Source organism: Acartia tonsa, chromosome 6, assembly GCF_053477335.1.
Source record: "Acartia tonsa isolate MP-2025a chromosome 6, ASM5347733v1, whole genome shotgun sequence".
Lineage (NCBI taxonomy): Eukaryota > Metazoa > Arthropoda > Copepoda > Calanoida > Acartiidae > Acartia > Acartia tonsa.
The window spans coordinates 9,771,290-9,788,215 of record NC_137265.1 but is presented as its reverse complement, the minus strand read 5'-3'; the positions used below and the strand labels follow the sequence as shown (position 1 = coordinate 9,788,215).

The 16,926-nt window shown below is 29.8% G+C and overlaps 1 protein-coding gene across 2 annotated transcripts in view; it reads right to left on the bottom strand.

The window, feature by feature from the left end:
* LOC145321781 (uncharacterized) overlaps positions 1-1,213 on the bottom strand; it is a 158,927-nt gene extending 157,714 nt beyond the window's left edge. The window contains exon 1 of one of the 2 annotated variants that reach the window (XM_080163388.1): positions 1,180-1,213. The gene's annotated coding sequence lies outside the window, so the exon portion shown is untranslated. The remainder of the gene's footprint in view (positions 1-1,179) is intronic. The other variant, XM_080163387.1, reaches the window with a different exon arrangement.
* Positions 1,214-16,926: the final 15,713 nt, after the last annotated feature.

Sequence of the window (16,926 nt, the reverse complement as noted above, 5' to 3'; positions counted from 1 at the left end):
GAGTAACAAATTTAGCGGCATTAATTGCACTAGTCCCCAAAGTCTTTAAAATTAGCCAAAAAAAGAAAAGTTGCAATAGTTCTAGTACCCAAAATCTAAGACAGCAAAGATGGTTTCATCCCTATTTCCCTGATTAATTGAATAAAGCTAAAAATCATATTCAATAGTTGAATAAGGTCAGGAGTTTAAAATTTATAAGAAAAAGAAATTTATAAATTACTAAAAATCTTTTTAAATAGTTAGATTTGGTTTTTCAACTACTAAAGTCTTTTAACTTACTAATTAAACACTCAACCTCACAAAATATATTTTTTTAAATATTCCATTATGAAATTAAACTAAAAAAGGACAATTTCAAAATATAAGATAAAAATAGGTATAGATAAATCTTCGATTTTTATGTCATCTATTTTCCTAACTTTATTAGTTTATGAATTGACTTTCAAAATAAAATTTAAATACCTCATGTCAAAAACTAGTGGATGGGAAAATACGTGGAATAAGTCAGAGGAAAAGTTGTAGTCAATGGACTAATTTATTTGTCAGTTAGTCCATCCAGAATGAAGTAAAGGAAGGGGGTGGTATAAAGGAGGTGGATGGTTGGGTCGATATTCTGGCCAGCTACAAGTTTACTTTATGATAATCTGATGTAAGTAATGATTAACCCATTTATAAAATTACTTTCATTTAAGAAATATTTTTATACCATAACATTTATGTAACCAAAAAGCGTCGGTAAATTGGGACCTACAATTTCTAAAACTTACTACAACAAAAGAACAAAGTGTGTTTAAAAGATCTCAACTGTGATTTAACAATAACAATTTTTATATATTATATATTATTTTTTGTAGTATTAGGCCTTTTTATGATTAGGTCTTTTGTAGGTTTAGGTCTTTTGTAATTAAGTCTTTTGTAGTTTAGGCCTTTAGATTTTTTATTTTAAAGATAGTATGTTTTTTTAACCCTATTCTAAGACATGAAGATATATTTCTTTTATCGGTCTTTTGTAGATTTTGGTCTTTAGTAATTAAGTCTTTTGTAACATTAAACCTTTTCTAGGAGTAGGCATTTTTTAGGATTAGGTCTTTTGTAGTTTAGGCCTGTTTTTAAACCTTTTTTTTAATACAGTATTCTAAGACATGAAGATATATTTCGATTTTAGCAATCATTTTGTCTCTTGTAGAAGTGAATCAAGCAATATTAGCTTGGTTGTTTTATTAGATTTTTTGTAACTTAGGCTTTTTGTAGCAACGCCATACAATCAAAGTATTTTCCTTTAACTTATTTGTCCCAAATTGTGTATTCTAAAGTAAAATATATAAAGTTTATTACTTAATTTAATGTTTTTTTTAATGAAAGCCAAAAAATATTTTCTATTGAAAAAAAAATAACATCTGTTAGATTATAATGGAAATAAAATAAACATGGATATTTTTAATCCTTATACTAAAGTAACAGAATGTTTGTCTGTGTGTTTGTACTGTTAGGTCCCGGGAAGGTTTATAACTATTTTGGGGGAGGGCACCACCACCCTCCCAAGAGAAATCGCCCCTAGAAAAAATAAAAATCTTCCCTCCCCCCCAAAATTTTTTTTTTACAATTTTTTTGTTGCATTAATCCTTAAAATAAAGTAAAAAGATCTGTGTGTGTCTGTCTGTGCATCGTACTGAAGGATCTCACTAACCACTGTACCAATATGGTTCTCCTTTACAGGGTAGCTTCTCCTGGGCAGGGTATCACCAGCCTCCAAAGAGAAATCCCCAAAAATTATCCCTGCCAAAAATCTAAAAAATCTAACTGAGTTAGAAGCCTCTAGAGATATAGCCCTTAGTTAATAGATATAGCAAATGTTCTCTTTTTAAAGCTTAAATGCTTAGGTAATACAGTTTTTCAATTATGATACCTTTTTCGTCTATGATTTATTATATGTTATTTGTAAAGAGTAATATATTATTCTGTAGATGATATTGGTCCTTCAAGGCAATTTGAATTAAAGGTCATAAAATGCAATACAAACAATAGATATAGAAAATCTAGATAAACAATACCTTAATTTGACCAATAGGAACGTACATCTACTTATAATCCATTGGCTAATCTTAACCTTCTTGTCGCCATTAGCCTCTACGAAATGAAGCTATTATAATATTGAATTTTGTCTAAACCCAAATTTAAAGACAATGCCTCTAATGTAAAAACTTGACTTTTCGCCATTAGCCTCTATGAAATAAATTTTTGCAGTTGCGTGAAGCAGCTTATAGTGCCTATACAAAAACTACGTCATACAATATAAATAACCAATGGTACTTGATAGGCCAGGGGACATTGATATGGACCAATGGTAAAATGTATATTGACCTATCATAGGTCATTTGTATTATATGACGTCATTTTTTACAGGCACTATAAGCTCTATTGAACAAATTAATGTACATTAAAATTAATCATTAAAAAAGAATTATCTTTAAAGATAATTAAAAGATAATTTTTAATTATTAGTTGATAATAAAGAATAGGAAAAGTTTAATAAAGAATAATAAATTAACTATAAAGATAATTAAAAGATAATTTAGAATTATTAGTTGATAATAAAGAATAGAAAAAGTTTAATAAAGAATAATAAATTAATACAGATAATTTAATATAAAAAAAAGATCAATGGGTTATGTCAAATTATACTTTGATAATTATGTTTTGTTAACAAGGATGAAAAGGTTAAGTTAAACTAAACACAATAAAATCAAAATCATTCCTAATTTTCTAATATTTAATATTCTAATTTTGCCTAATCATCGAAATCGCTACTACATGTTTTGAATCAAAAAATTCATGCAAACTACTTGAAATTAACATGTTCAAATAACATAATAGACCTATTAATATCTCTTATAAAGTTGCCATGAATCTGTAAGTCTAACAAGCTCACAGTTATTTATTTTCACCTTTTGAACGGAAAATGGTCGTGTAAACCTTGAATTGTAGAAAATCATTGCAATAAAAACTGAATAATAGCCAATTAAGTAAAGTATGTGTATGTGTTGGTTTTGAATAATAGTAACTGGTTAACTCTCCCCTTAAAAACACTTATTATTTTTGAAAACCATTGAAAAAAATTAATAAACTGAAAAGAATTATGATAATAATAATTACATTTCTCTTATTCATTCGAATCTGGTGGATTAGAACCGGTAATACGAAAAAAATATGGCTAGCATCGAATTATATCCAGTTTTCTACGAATATAAAAAAGTACAATCATAAGATAAAACCAGTTTTTTTTAGCGGTTTATAATACGATGCAAGAAATAACTATTATTTAACTTTAGCGTGGTTGTAATTTAGCAATTGTAAAACAAAAGTAAGGAATCACAAAGTCAACTAGGACTGTACACTGTACAGTGTACAAATGTGTAATCCTTAATTTGTTTTTAAGAATTTGTTGATACTTGGAGATCTAGATAGTTGCTGGTAAAGGATAACAGATAATATTCTCTTTAGAAAAAAAAATAAAAATATATAAAAAATACAAAATTATTATACAGTGTGTTTTTTTTTATGAGCACTTTTTTTAAAGCAATTTTACCCCACTTATAGTTATCAGAATTTAGTGATTAATGGCTTATTTTCTTCGTTTTTTAAGGGAAATTATGAAACAACAAAAAAAATTACAGTTTTTGTTGAAAAAGTACAGTAAAGTTGAAAATTATAAACTTAGGTGTCAACATCTAAAAATGGTTTTAGCGCATTTTTCTTATGCTCAAATAATCAACCTTTTGCAAGAATGGCTGCTAAACACTTCAAAGTTGAGATATAGAGCTAAAAATGTATACAGATACTATTAGGGACATGTACTAGAACATATCAAAGTTTGAAGGTCATATCTCAACCAGGGAGGGAGTACTGGCCCCCCAAAGTCAACTACAGAAAATCCATTTTTTTTAGAAAATGCGCTAAAACCATTTTTATATGTTGACACCTAAGTTTTTAATTTTCAACCTTACTGTACTTTTTCAACAAAAACTGTAATTTTTTTTGTTGTTTTATAATTTCCTTTAAAAAACGAAGAAAATAAGCCATTAATCATTAAATTCTGATAACTATAAGTGGGGTAAAATTGCTTTCAAAAAAGTGCTCATAAAAAAAACACACTGTATATTGGGAAAAAATACTGATGAGTTACTATTGAATTAAAAAGAAAAAAAAATACATTATTGGATCTAAACTATATACAGCCGCTAATTAAAAGATCAATATTTTAAACATTAAATTTAAAACCTAATCTAAAATCGTTAAAAAATCTTCCTAGTACATGTAAAAATTAAAGAGATTAAGGTGCGGCAAGGAGCCCGACTGTAAAGGGTTAAACAACAGGAAATTAATTTTGATATGTATGACTGAAAAAAATTTTGGAAATCGTACCATAAACACCAAAAATATGGAGAAAAATGTGAAAAATACAAAAATAGCCTAAAACCTGCTGAAAGGCAGTCTGACCGCCATTGTTGTTTTCTTTAAAGAACAGGAAATTTAATTTTGATATCTATAACTAAAAAAATTTTGGAAATTGGACCATAAACACCTAAGTTATGGAGAAAATTGTGAAAAATACAAAAATAGCCTAAAACCTGCTTAAAGGCAGTCTGACCGTCATAGTTGTTTTCTTTAAATGACTGGAAATTAATATAGATATCTATAACTGAAAAAATTTGGAAAATTGCGCCATAAACACTGAAAATATGGAGAAAAATGTGAAAAATACAAAGATAGCCTAAAACCTGCTAAAAAGCGGACTTTCGCCATCGATGTTTATACTTAATTGTGCTCCTTACAGATGGGAATGTTGTCAAAAAATTTCAGCAATCTATCTTTTATAGGAGCTGAGTAAATCCCATTTCCCGCATAGCGTTACAGACTGACGGACTTACGGACAAAGTGAATTATAGAGTAGCTTCGCTACTAATAAAGGAGGGGGGGTATTAGTACTCAACAAGGTATATTTTGTGAAAGTTTTTCAAGTACAAATGTCAAAGATTATATATAGATACTACACTACTAAAAAATGGTAATTTTTTGAGCCATAAAATAAGAATGTATAATCAGATTGAAAATGAGTAATTATAAAATTATTTTATTTTTTCTAAAATGTGTTCTTAGTTTTATTTTCCTTTTACAAATGATCAGGAAATCTTATATATTAATAATTAGCCTAAAATGATATCCAACGTTTTTATAACCTTATCTATAATACAAAGTAGCTTGATGTCTGTCTGTCCGTCTGTCTGTCCATCTGTCTGTCTGTCTGAAGCTTAAGATCTCAGTAACCGCTGAACCAATTGGGCTCTACTTTTCAGTGATTATACCTACTGGTCCTGTGATGGTTTTAAGCTATTTTCCTGGGGGGAGAGACAACCTCACCCCCCCCCCAAAAAAAAACTTTTAAAAACACCCCAGAAAAAAAATTATTTACATTTTTCGTAAAATCTCAGTTACTGCTGAACAAATTGGGCTTTACTCTTCTGGGAATATACCTACGGGTCCTCCGGTGGTTTCTAGGGGGATGGGACACCCTAACCCCCCCCCCCAAAAAAAAAAAAAAATATTGAGCTTTTTGTAATTTTTAAAAATTGACATCTTTTAAGGGTTGTCACACATATAGGTATTAAAGAAAATTTAAAGAGGAGAGTTTTCAATTTTTGTGTATACGGTGAACAACCTGGGTTTAATTTTTACGAATTGAAATTTTTTTGCATACGGCGCACAACCTGGGTTTAATTTTACCAAAGAGTAATTCGGCAAAGAATAACTTTCTTGAAAATATAACTCTAAAAAAATTCTTATAGGAGGGTTGACTTTCAATTACCTCATGGGGCGAAGCCCCTAGAGGCTAGGGGCGAAGCCACTAGTTATCTTATAAGTTGACTTAAAATTTTAAATACTTTTAACAAATATTGACTGGTTGGTTCCAAACTAGCAGTGTCTGAACATTTCAACGGGAATTTTGGTTATTGTCATTGGGGATGTAAATGAATTTAAACTGTTTTTAACCTATTTTTAAAACATATATCAAAAATATACCATGACACCAGTAGAATCAAACTGCAGAGCCTAAATTTGAATTAAGTCCCCAATAAACTTTTTTTGGGGGATTTAAAAATTAATTTTTTCTGTTGCTGTGGTCCTTTTTGATCAGAGCAAAAGGTCTTTTTTTTATTTGGTTAAAATTCATAGCTTTTACGGTGTTTTGCTTCATAAATATTGTATTCTGGTATAGAGTAAAAGTAGGTCTTTTGATTTCATCTAAATTAATTCATTAAAAAGTAAATTCTTTACAATATATCAATGAATTAACATTATCATGTTTGTTTTCTATCACTTATTTAAAACACATAAAAATCGGCTGTAAAGAATAAATAATGTAAGATGACAACAAATGTTTATGCAATACAACAAATCTATTCTTTTTCATTTTCTATCACTTATTTAAAACACATAAAAATCGGCTGTAAAGAATAAATAATGTAAGATGACAACAAATGTTTATGCAATACAACAAATCTATTCTTTTCATTTTAATTAACTAAAAATTATTTAACTACATTGGAAATAAGTCACTTTGTGAAAACACTCTTTTTTAAATGTAAAGAATTGAAATTAAAGAAGACTTCTTATTGGTTCAGACTTCAGAATTATATGTTTTATGATGGATTTATATGATTTTTAAATGAAATTAATTGTTTTAGAAAAAAAAATATTTCCATTGAACAGAGAAATGTTTTTTTTTTATTGTATCAATATAAAGTGAATTATATAAATTGTTCTAAAAGCCACAATATTACCCCGAGTAAAAAAAGTTTATTGGGGACTTAATTCAAATTTGGGCTCTGCAGTCTGATTCTATATGTGTCCTAGTATATTTTTGACCCCCCATTAATAAATAGGTTAAAAACAGTTTAACGATCATTGTCTTATCACTTTATATTCCTGACTGACGCAGGATTTTAACATAACGACCACATGATTATAATAGTACAAGGAATCTTCATACAAAAATTGAGCTTTATTACTGAAATAGCAACCGAGTAAATAACATTTTCCCCATAGAGTCACGTACCAATGGACTGTCGGACAGACAAAAGGACAGACAAAATGTATTATAAAGCAGCTTCTGTACAGAAAAGTAGTTCAAAGTTTTAAATGCAGTTGAATAAATAGTAATAAGATATATGAATAGAGCCGTGGACCATTATTTTGCCAAGCCAGTGGTGTTTGAGAAATCTACAACATCCTTTGATAACATTGCAATGCCCGATGTTTACATGTGTCAAAATGACCAATTTAGCTATCAGGTTTGGATTTTATTAAATAACAATGCCAAGGACATCTAAGCTTTTGTTGAGGGGGTTAAATAAAGGGTTCCAAATGTTTGATGGGGAGGTTTAAAAGGTTTCAGGTGGGTAAAATGAGGGGTTTAAAAGATGGTGGGGGATTAACACCCCCTTACCCCACTACTATGAACAAAGTTACTCTTTAAGTCTGTTTGTTGGTTTTTAGATGCGTAGCTTTTCTATAAGTATCAGCTTCTATCACTGACTGACTGACTCACTCCGAAGAGTTGTAAGGCGAAATCAGCCTACCCTTAAAGTCAAATCTACAGAGTGTATTAAGTAGATTGTACAGTTGATATTTTTTCTTAAATATTTTACCCCTTTTATATTCTCCATATTTCCCAACATGGCTATGCATCTATGACTGTTTTTGTTCTTGTTTATAATGCCATTGATCTGTCGTAAAGTTGCCTAAATAGATAGAAAATGAAACAGAGTATTGAACAATAAGTTTTAAAGATATATGGTTCCTACTCCTAATTACAATTCTAGCTTAAATGTATGGCGCATTTTTTTTTATATAAAAGCGAAGCCTGTCTATAATAATGGTCAATCCGTCCGTCCTTAAGTGTGTCCGTACGTCCGTCCGGAACGGATAGCTTCTTTCGTTAATTTAGGCATGTTAGAATTGTCTTTTTGATTTCAAACTTTGCATGGTAATTCATGTAGCAGTTAGGTACGATTTAGAAAGCGTAGCATCTCTATAATCGTTACCATAATGTCCGTACGTCCATTTTAAACCTATTGATTACTAGCTTTTTAAAAAACAAATTTTATGTGATTTAATATTCCGATGTATCTAATTTTTTAGGAATACTAATTCCTAGGACAACAAAGTACAATGTATGTATATTTAAGCAGTTTTTCAACATATTTACTTACAATTTTTTTCGAATTTTATTTTTATTTTCCGATTATTCAATTCTGACACTCTACAAGTGTTAATGTTTCTTTGTCCTACCGTTTCAGAGCTTCGCTTTTATGGACGTTGTCATCTTTGTTTTAAAGGGAATCTAACCAAACAAACATAATATTATACTTTAATTGGTAAAATATTATCCTAAAGAAGTTGTATCAACTTTTTTTTTATAGCTAGCCGGTCCTTTTAGTAAGTAGTAGATGTAAAATTTTTCATAGAATTCAGATATGCAATCGGTTTTTTTGTAGACCTCTTATTTTTTAAGTAATTTAAGTTTTAAAAAAAAAATTAAGTCGATTTTAAGGTACTAAAATGCAACAAAAAAAAGAAAGAAAATGGCCATTATGAACAAAAATAGTAAGATCTTTAATTTGACACCTTACTTTTTCAATTCTGTCAGGTAATTATTGAAAAAATCGATTTTTTTAAACCCACGAGAATAAAAACTTTGAACTCAATTTTATCATTTCACAAGTAAAAAAATATGGGTTCATATATACCTTTAGAATCAGAAAAATATTACGAATCCATTGTAAGCAAAATTGAAAAAAAAAGTTTACAATATAGTATATAAACTACAATAAAAGGAATTATATGAAAATATCATATTATATTGTACAGGCAACGTCTTAACTTTTGAATTGGGTATAAAAATGGGAAGGGGGTATAGAGAGGGTAAAGAGGGGGTAAAAAGGGAAGACGATAGTGTTGCCAGAACAAAAAATACAATTGGCCATTTTTATATTTTTATATTTTTTTACTTTTTTTCAATTTTGCTTACAATGGATTCGTAATATTTTTCTGATTCTAAAGGTATATATGAACCCATGTTTTTTATGTCTGTTTGAGAAAATATTTAGGTCTAAAGTTTTTATTAAACCGAGGTTAAAAAAATAGATTTTTTCAATAATTACTCAACAGAATTTTAAAAGTAAGGTGTCAAATTAAAGATCTTACTATTTTTGTTCTTACTGGCCATTTTCTTCTTTTATTTTGTTGTGTTTTAGTACCTTAAAACCGACTTAATTATTTTTTTAAAAAACTTAAATTACTTAAAAAATAAGAGGTCTACAAAAAAACCGATTGCATATCTGAATTCTATGAAAAATTTTACATCTACTACTTACTAAAAGAACCGGCTAGCCATAAAAAAAAGTTGATACACCTTCTTTGTTAAATTTTAGAACGAATTCGGCTACTCTTCTAATGCTGGCATATTAAAAGGTTATATTGGAAAAAAGAAGGTGGGTCCTTTATATAATTTTATTTAAAACGATTTTAGTTTTACCGGTAATGATGAATTACTAAGAGGATTATTTAGCAACTATGAGGTTGGTACTTCATCAACAAGGAAAGAAATGTACATATTTTATTTTTATTCTTTTAACTTGTATATTATCTACTGTATAGGCTATCCAATATTATCTCTTACAATATTGTTTAGTCTTTTTACATTGTATATAATTCTTATTTGAATGTTTTGTACCTAATTTTTATTATTTTGATTGCAATTTTATTGCTTGGCTATAAATGTTTAATACCTGTATTACAATACTGTTATCATTATTTTTTGTTATGTGTTATAAAAGCAGAAATATAATATATGATTATGGTTTTGACCATCTAAAAAGGGTAATGTATGATTCCATTTTTCCCTCTCTTGGTAATGATATCATTATGGCCGATATGATTTTTATAACGTACTATTAATATAGGCGAAACTGGGATGGTACATTCATGTTTACATACTAGCATAATCATAAACATTGATATCATGATTTCAATCGATATAATAGTAATTTTAAATACTAGTTATATTTTTACATAAAATTTTTCAATTAAACATAATCTTTTATGCATGATAACGGTTAACAAAATGTATCATGTCGATGTGGAAAGAGTAAACCACCCTTCCAGTTTCGTCTCTCTTGAAAGTGGAATGGTACATTAGAAAAACCTTATTGATGTCATTACCAAGAGAGGCCAAAATGAAATGGTAGATCCCAAAATCATATCGGCCATGTGATATCATTACCAAAAGAAGGGAAAATGGAATCATACATTACCCTTTTTAGATGGTCAAAACCATAATCATAGATTATATTTCTGCTTTTATAAAAATGGTTTCAACCTACAACAATACAATTATTATAGGCAGAAAAGGCATCTATGAATACTAAACTAAATTAACAACAAAAGATTCACTCAAATTATAATTTTTAAAATATTGTATTTCTTAATCATATAGTTTTATAATAGATCTAAAGCATAGATGTATATACAGATGTATATATAGATGTATATACAGACCTCTTTTGTCTGCTTCTAAATTATTTTCTGCTACTTGGCTGTGTTAATATAAGCGACACCATTGGTTGGTTTTCATTGACCCAATAGAAAGGTTGCACAAGGCGGTTGCGATGGGGAGATACAGTTATTTAACCCTTTCTCCCTCTAATGTTTTACTTTAATGTTTTAATTAGATAATATTTCCATTTAAGGTATATAACCAGCGTTGCGGAACCGTTTGATTTTGGTGCAGCTCCGGTTCCGCGGAGCCGTCTATGATGATTGCGGCTCCGGTTCCGTCTCCGCGGAGCTGTCTATGATGATTGCGGCTCCGGCTCCGACCTAAAATCTATAAAAACTCGACATATTTTTTTTCTCATCCGTCTATTTTTGACTTTTGAAGGGTTTAAAAGTTCAATTTTTGATAAAAATGGACTTGAAAAACTTAAAAGGGGCATTTGCACATGACAAAACAGAGTTACCAAATTATGTTTTATAAAAAAATCTCTTTATTTATCTAGTCCGGAGCCGGAGCCGTTTTTTAACGAAAATTACGGCTCCAGCTCCGGCTCCAGAAAAATATGGCGGCTCCACGGATCCAGGCTCCAGCTCTGGCTCCAAAACACTGTGTATTAAAATTCCATATTTCCTGAAATTAGAACACAGTAATAGTGTCTGACTGATTATGACGTAACAAAAAAAAAATAGCCAATGAGAGGCCGTTATTGATCAATGGTAAAATTTATAGTGGCCTCTCATTGGCTAATTTTTTTTGTTACGTCATAATCAGTCAGACACTATTACTGTGTTCCTGAAATTACAATTTTAATTTTAGCCTTATGATTGGAGAGGAAAAAGATTAAATAATACGTTTGAGGAAGTGAGAAATGGATCATATTCCGCGGATTATTCAACTTTTCGTATCAAAAAACCAGGAAATAATATCTTATCTAATACATACATTTTATTATCCTTATTATATAAAGTATTGACCTTTTTTGTCTATAGTGAAGGATCTTGCTAACCGCTGAACCTATATCGCTATTTTTAGGTCCTTGTATAATTTTCATTTTTAAATCTAGGTATGGTTCCAGTATTTTTCTGCCCTGTTATATCCCTTCGAAAAAAAGAGCCCCTAGACGCTAGGGTCGCATCAGCTAGTTGCTTGTATAATTCTTTTATTCTTTAGATAACCATAAGTATCAAAACTTATTTCCCTATTGTGTAACAAAAAATCGTACAAGAGAGAGAAAAACATGATTTTAAAACTTAAAGTATTAGGGTTTTCTTGTATGGTTTGTAGGCTGGTATTTCTTAAGTTTAAGTCTTAGGATCGTTGTGTCCTATTTTTCTACCAGGAATGAGGTAGAGCCAACAAGCGAAATACATCTAAAATAATATTTGGAGGGCATAAATCATACTATGTTTTGCCCCCAACAAAGGCTGAAAATCAAATATAAGTTCAGTCATTTTTTTCTTCGAATTAGTTTCATTGTTGGTATGATCTGTTTTTCTACCCCCTTCCTACTCCATCGAATACAATGCAGCTAGATTATTGGTCATTTGAATCCTAACCTACGTACCAATAAGATTTTATTATGGATGTCCATTGATAAAGAGAATATTCATACTAATTTCATCTGGTCCGCAGCTGAGAAATACACTTTTAAAATCCCTGGAAGTAAAAGATAATGATTATTTACAGAAAACATTACTACTGAAGATTTGTTTATTCAATCTGATGGATTTTGTAAGAAGCTTGGTAATATACCAGGGATAAAAGAGATCAGATATAATATAAACTAAGTTGAACGTTGTCCGTCTTTCTGAAGCTTAATATCTCGGTAATCACTGAACCGAATATAGCTGCTGATCCAGCGTTGGTTGTAAAGTGTTTTGTATGGGGTAGGACATCTCGATCCATTACCAACCTCCCAAAAAAGAAAATTAGATCCCCCCAACTTTGTACTGAAAAAGGTAATTACTATGGCAACCATGGATCATGTGGTGCAACTTTTCTTTAATTCTTTTCTCATGGGGCAAAGCCACTAGTAAGTAATATAATAGTAACCTCTCAGGAATACACAACGAATTTAATTTGCCATACCTGTCTTAAACAAAGACGGCACAAGATCTTACATATGTTAATCTTATCTTGATCTAACCTAATCATAATATGGGGTGATTTCCTCATTTTAGGAAACTAATACTTATATTTGGATTTCAATCAAAAAAGTCTACAATACACCCCGTGATACACCTCTTAAATTATATAGCTGAAGCAAAAAATGATAATAAAACTGTAATTGGAGTCTTCTGTGATCTTGCAAAATGTTTTGATACAATTCCACACTCTATTTTAATTAAAAAGTTGTCAAAAATTGGCATTAATGGCGTTGAACTTGAATGGTTTAAAAATTATTTAAGTAATAGACAGCAATTTGTACATGTAAACAACACTGACTCAACAAAGCTGAACATAGATAGAGGTGTCCCACAGGGCTCTATTTTAGGACCAATTCTATTTTTAATCTACATAAATGATCTTAAAAACTGTACTGATTTATTTACCCTATTATTTGCTGATGACAGTAATTTTTTAATTTCTGGTAAAAACTTTACAGAGATAAAACTGAAATTAAACAATGAACTTAAAAAGATATCTGATTGGTTTAGGAGTAATCAAATGAGCTTAAATCCTGATAAAACTAAAATCATGATATTTAATAAAAATGAAAATACTATTGATTGGAATGCTCTTAATATTAAGCTAAACTTTAACAATGAAAATGAGTTTGATCCTGAGAAAATAAAAATCTTAAATTATGTCAATTCAAGTAGCAATATTCCTGCAATTAAATTCCTAGGTGTATTTATAGATCCTTCTTTGAATTTTAAATATCATGTAGAACATTTACGTAAAAAGATTTCTAGTTCCTTATTTCTTATCAATAGAGCTAAACATATACTGAATTTAGATAGCAAAAAAATGCTTTTTCACTCACTTATAAATAGTCATTTACTTTACTGTTTACCTGCCTGGAGTTGTGGTCTAAAATCTACTATGGACCCATTAATTAAATTGCAAAAAAAGGCAATAAGAATTGTTTTTAGTAAGAAACACATCTCACACACAATGCCTTTATTTAAAAAAATGAATGTCCTTCCTTTACATGAATCAGCTAATTATTTGAAATTATTATTTATGTATGATTTTATAAACAGTAAGCTACCAAGTTCCTTTCAAGGTACATGGCTTCGCCGTAATCAATTACATACCAGAAATCTTAGAAACTCCAATATGTTTGATGTTAAAAAACCGAAGTTTAAATCTATTGAAAGATTTCCTAAGTATCATTTCCAAGAATTATGGAATAACCATTGTAATAATGATTTATTAACCCACAATCAATCAAGAAAAAAATTTATAAAAAATCTAAAAGAATCTTTGTTATCAAGCTTAACTTTAGTGTGTAACAACCCATTATGTCAAGAATGTAGATAAAATTATATTTCTTTTCAATATTGTTTGAAATCTGATAAATCAATCAAAATCTATTTGTTAAAATTTTTTTTAATTTCTATTATTGCAATAATGGTGTGAGACTTGTATGTCCTAATCAATCCTTCCTATTATCATTCTTTCCTCTCCAATATGATTTTATTTATTGCTTATTATCTTTTTTTCTATTTTTTTTGTCTTATTTATATGGCCTGTATGAAAACAATGTGTGAATACACATTACTGCATACTTCCTAGTTTTTAGGAAACTGCCATTTGGGAAGAAAATTTTTTTATAAATTAATCATATCAATAAAATTTGACTGTATATATAAATGTATATAATATTCATTTAATTCATTTATTATTTTGTTGTTTTTTTTTCTATGTATGTACACCCAAGAATAATAAATCTAATCTAATCTAATCTATTTGATGCTTAGTTAAATTACAGGTAGGGATAGGTTAAGTAAAGTGTAGAAGAGCCCAGAAAGGATATTACCCAATTGGTATATGTCCCTTCAGAGGTAAAGCCCGCAACAATGGGTTAGAAATAGGCTTTTTTTAAATTCCACATCCTTATACTAAAGTAATAGGATGTCTGTGTGTTTGTACTGAAGGATCTCGCTAACTGCTGAACCGATCGGATTCTCCTTAACTGGGTAGCTTCTCATAGGTCTCGGGAAGGTTTATAACTATTTTCGGGTATAGTCCTTTCCACAACATCCCTCCATTAGGGGCGATCAATCGTATTTTTAAAATGGCTTTTTATAGGTTATTTTAGGTTATTTTACTTTAGGTTAGGTTTTGCCCCCAATGAAGGCTGAAAATCAAATATAAAATCAGTCATTTTTTTTCGAATTAGTTTCATTGTTTGTATGAGCTGTTTTTCTACCCCCTTCCTACTCCATCGAATACAATGCAGCTAGATTATATATTTAAAAAAAAAAAAAAATCATAAAATCTCTTTAAATATATACCATGTATTGGTCATTTGAATCCTAACCTACGTACCAATAAGATTATATTATGGATGTCCATTGATAAAGAGAAAATTCATACTAATTTCATCTGGTTCACAGCTGAGAAATACACTTTTAAAATCCATGGAAGTAAAAGATAATGATTATTTACAGAAAACATTACGACTGAAGATTTGTTTATTCAATCTGATGGATTTTGTAAGAAGCTTGGTAATATACCAGGGATGAAAGAGATCAGATATAATATAAACTAAGTTGAACGTTGTCCGTCTTTATGAAGCTTAATATCTCGGTAATCACTGTACCGAATATAGCTGCTGATCCAGCGTTGGTTGTAAAGTTTTTTTGTATGGGGTAGGACATCTCGATACAATACCAACCTCCAAAAAAAGAAAATTAGATCCCCCCAATTTTGTACTGAAAAAAGTTAATTACTATGGCAACCATGGATCATGTGGTGCAACTTTTCTTTAATTCTATTCTCATGGGGCGAAGCCACTAGTAAGTAATATAATAGTAACCTTTCAGGAATACACAACGAATTTAATTTGCCATACCTGTCTTAAACAAAGACGGCACAAGATCTTACATATGTTAATCTTATCTTGATCTAACCTAATCATAATATGGGGTGATTTCCTCACTTTAGGAAACTAATACTTATATTTGATGCTTAGTTAAATTACAGGTAGGGATAGGTTAAGTAAAGTGTAGAAGATCCCAGAAGGGATATTACCCAATTGGTATATGTCCCTTTAGAGGTAAAGCCCGCAACAATGGGTTAGAAATAGGCTTTTTTTTAATTTCACATCCTTATACTAAAGTAACAGGATGTCTGTGTGTTTGTACTGAAGGATCTCGCTAACTGCTGAACCGATCGTATTCTCCTTAACTGGGTAGCTTCTCATAGGTTTTGGGAAGGTTTATAACTATTTTCTTGGGGGTGAGACACCCCCAACCCCCCCAAAAAATTTCTTTTAACCAAAAATAAAAAAAAATTTCCAACCCCAAAAATTTTTTTTTTACTTTTTCTTTTCACATCTAAAATAAGAAATTTGGTTATCAAATTTGACTACCCCCCTCCTCAAGTGCTCCTAGAGGCCTTTAGGGGCGTAGCCGCTAGAATATTTATATAGTTATTGTTCATCATCTTAACCACCTGAATCCCTGATATTGTCCTGTAGTTGGAATTGAAGTTGACTTGGCATTTAAGAATGATGTCCATCTCTACATGGTGGATCCGTTTACTACAAATAGAGTTTTTATTCAAAAGGAACCACATTTTAAAACATTGCATTGCCTATATAGGGTCTTTTATGTTTTTGATCTTCAATCAAACAATAATTTAAAATAATATGAAACATTTTCGGAAAAGTCTTGAGAAACAAGATTGTCGCTGTAAATAAATGCTGTAAATTGTTTAAGATATAATTGAAAATGTGCCTTGTTTGATTAAGTTTCTAGGACCTAAATCGTCATTGAGTAGGTCTCTCTCATGAGATATCGGGTCAAGTCATAATGTGTTTGAATATGGAGCTTGAGCTGGCCCTAGTGTCTCAACCTACTCCATAACGACTTAGGTTCAAACACTATGAAACTATGACTAATCAATCAATTAATAAATGATTGAATAATAAAATGTCGTTTTAACAAGGATGGTATACTTGGAGACACCATGTCAGTTCTGAGAAATAATCCTGATTTTTACATTGGAAAAATATTCAAAGGAAATGCTTAATAAAACATTATTAATTTTCAAACATCTTATATTATTTTATAGATAAAAAAGTTTTTCCATTGTTATTATCGTTCGGTCCGTCCTAAACGAATAGCTCATATTACATT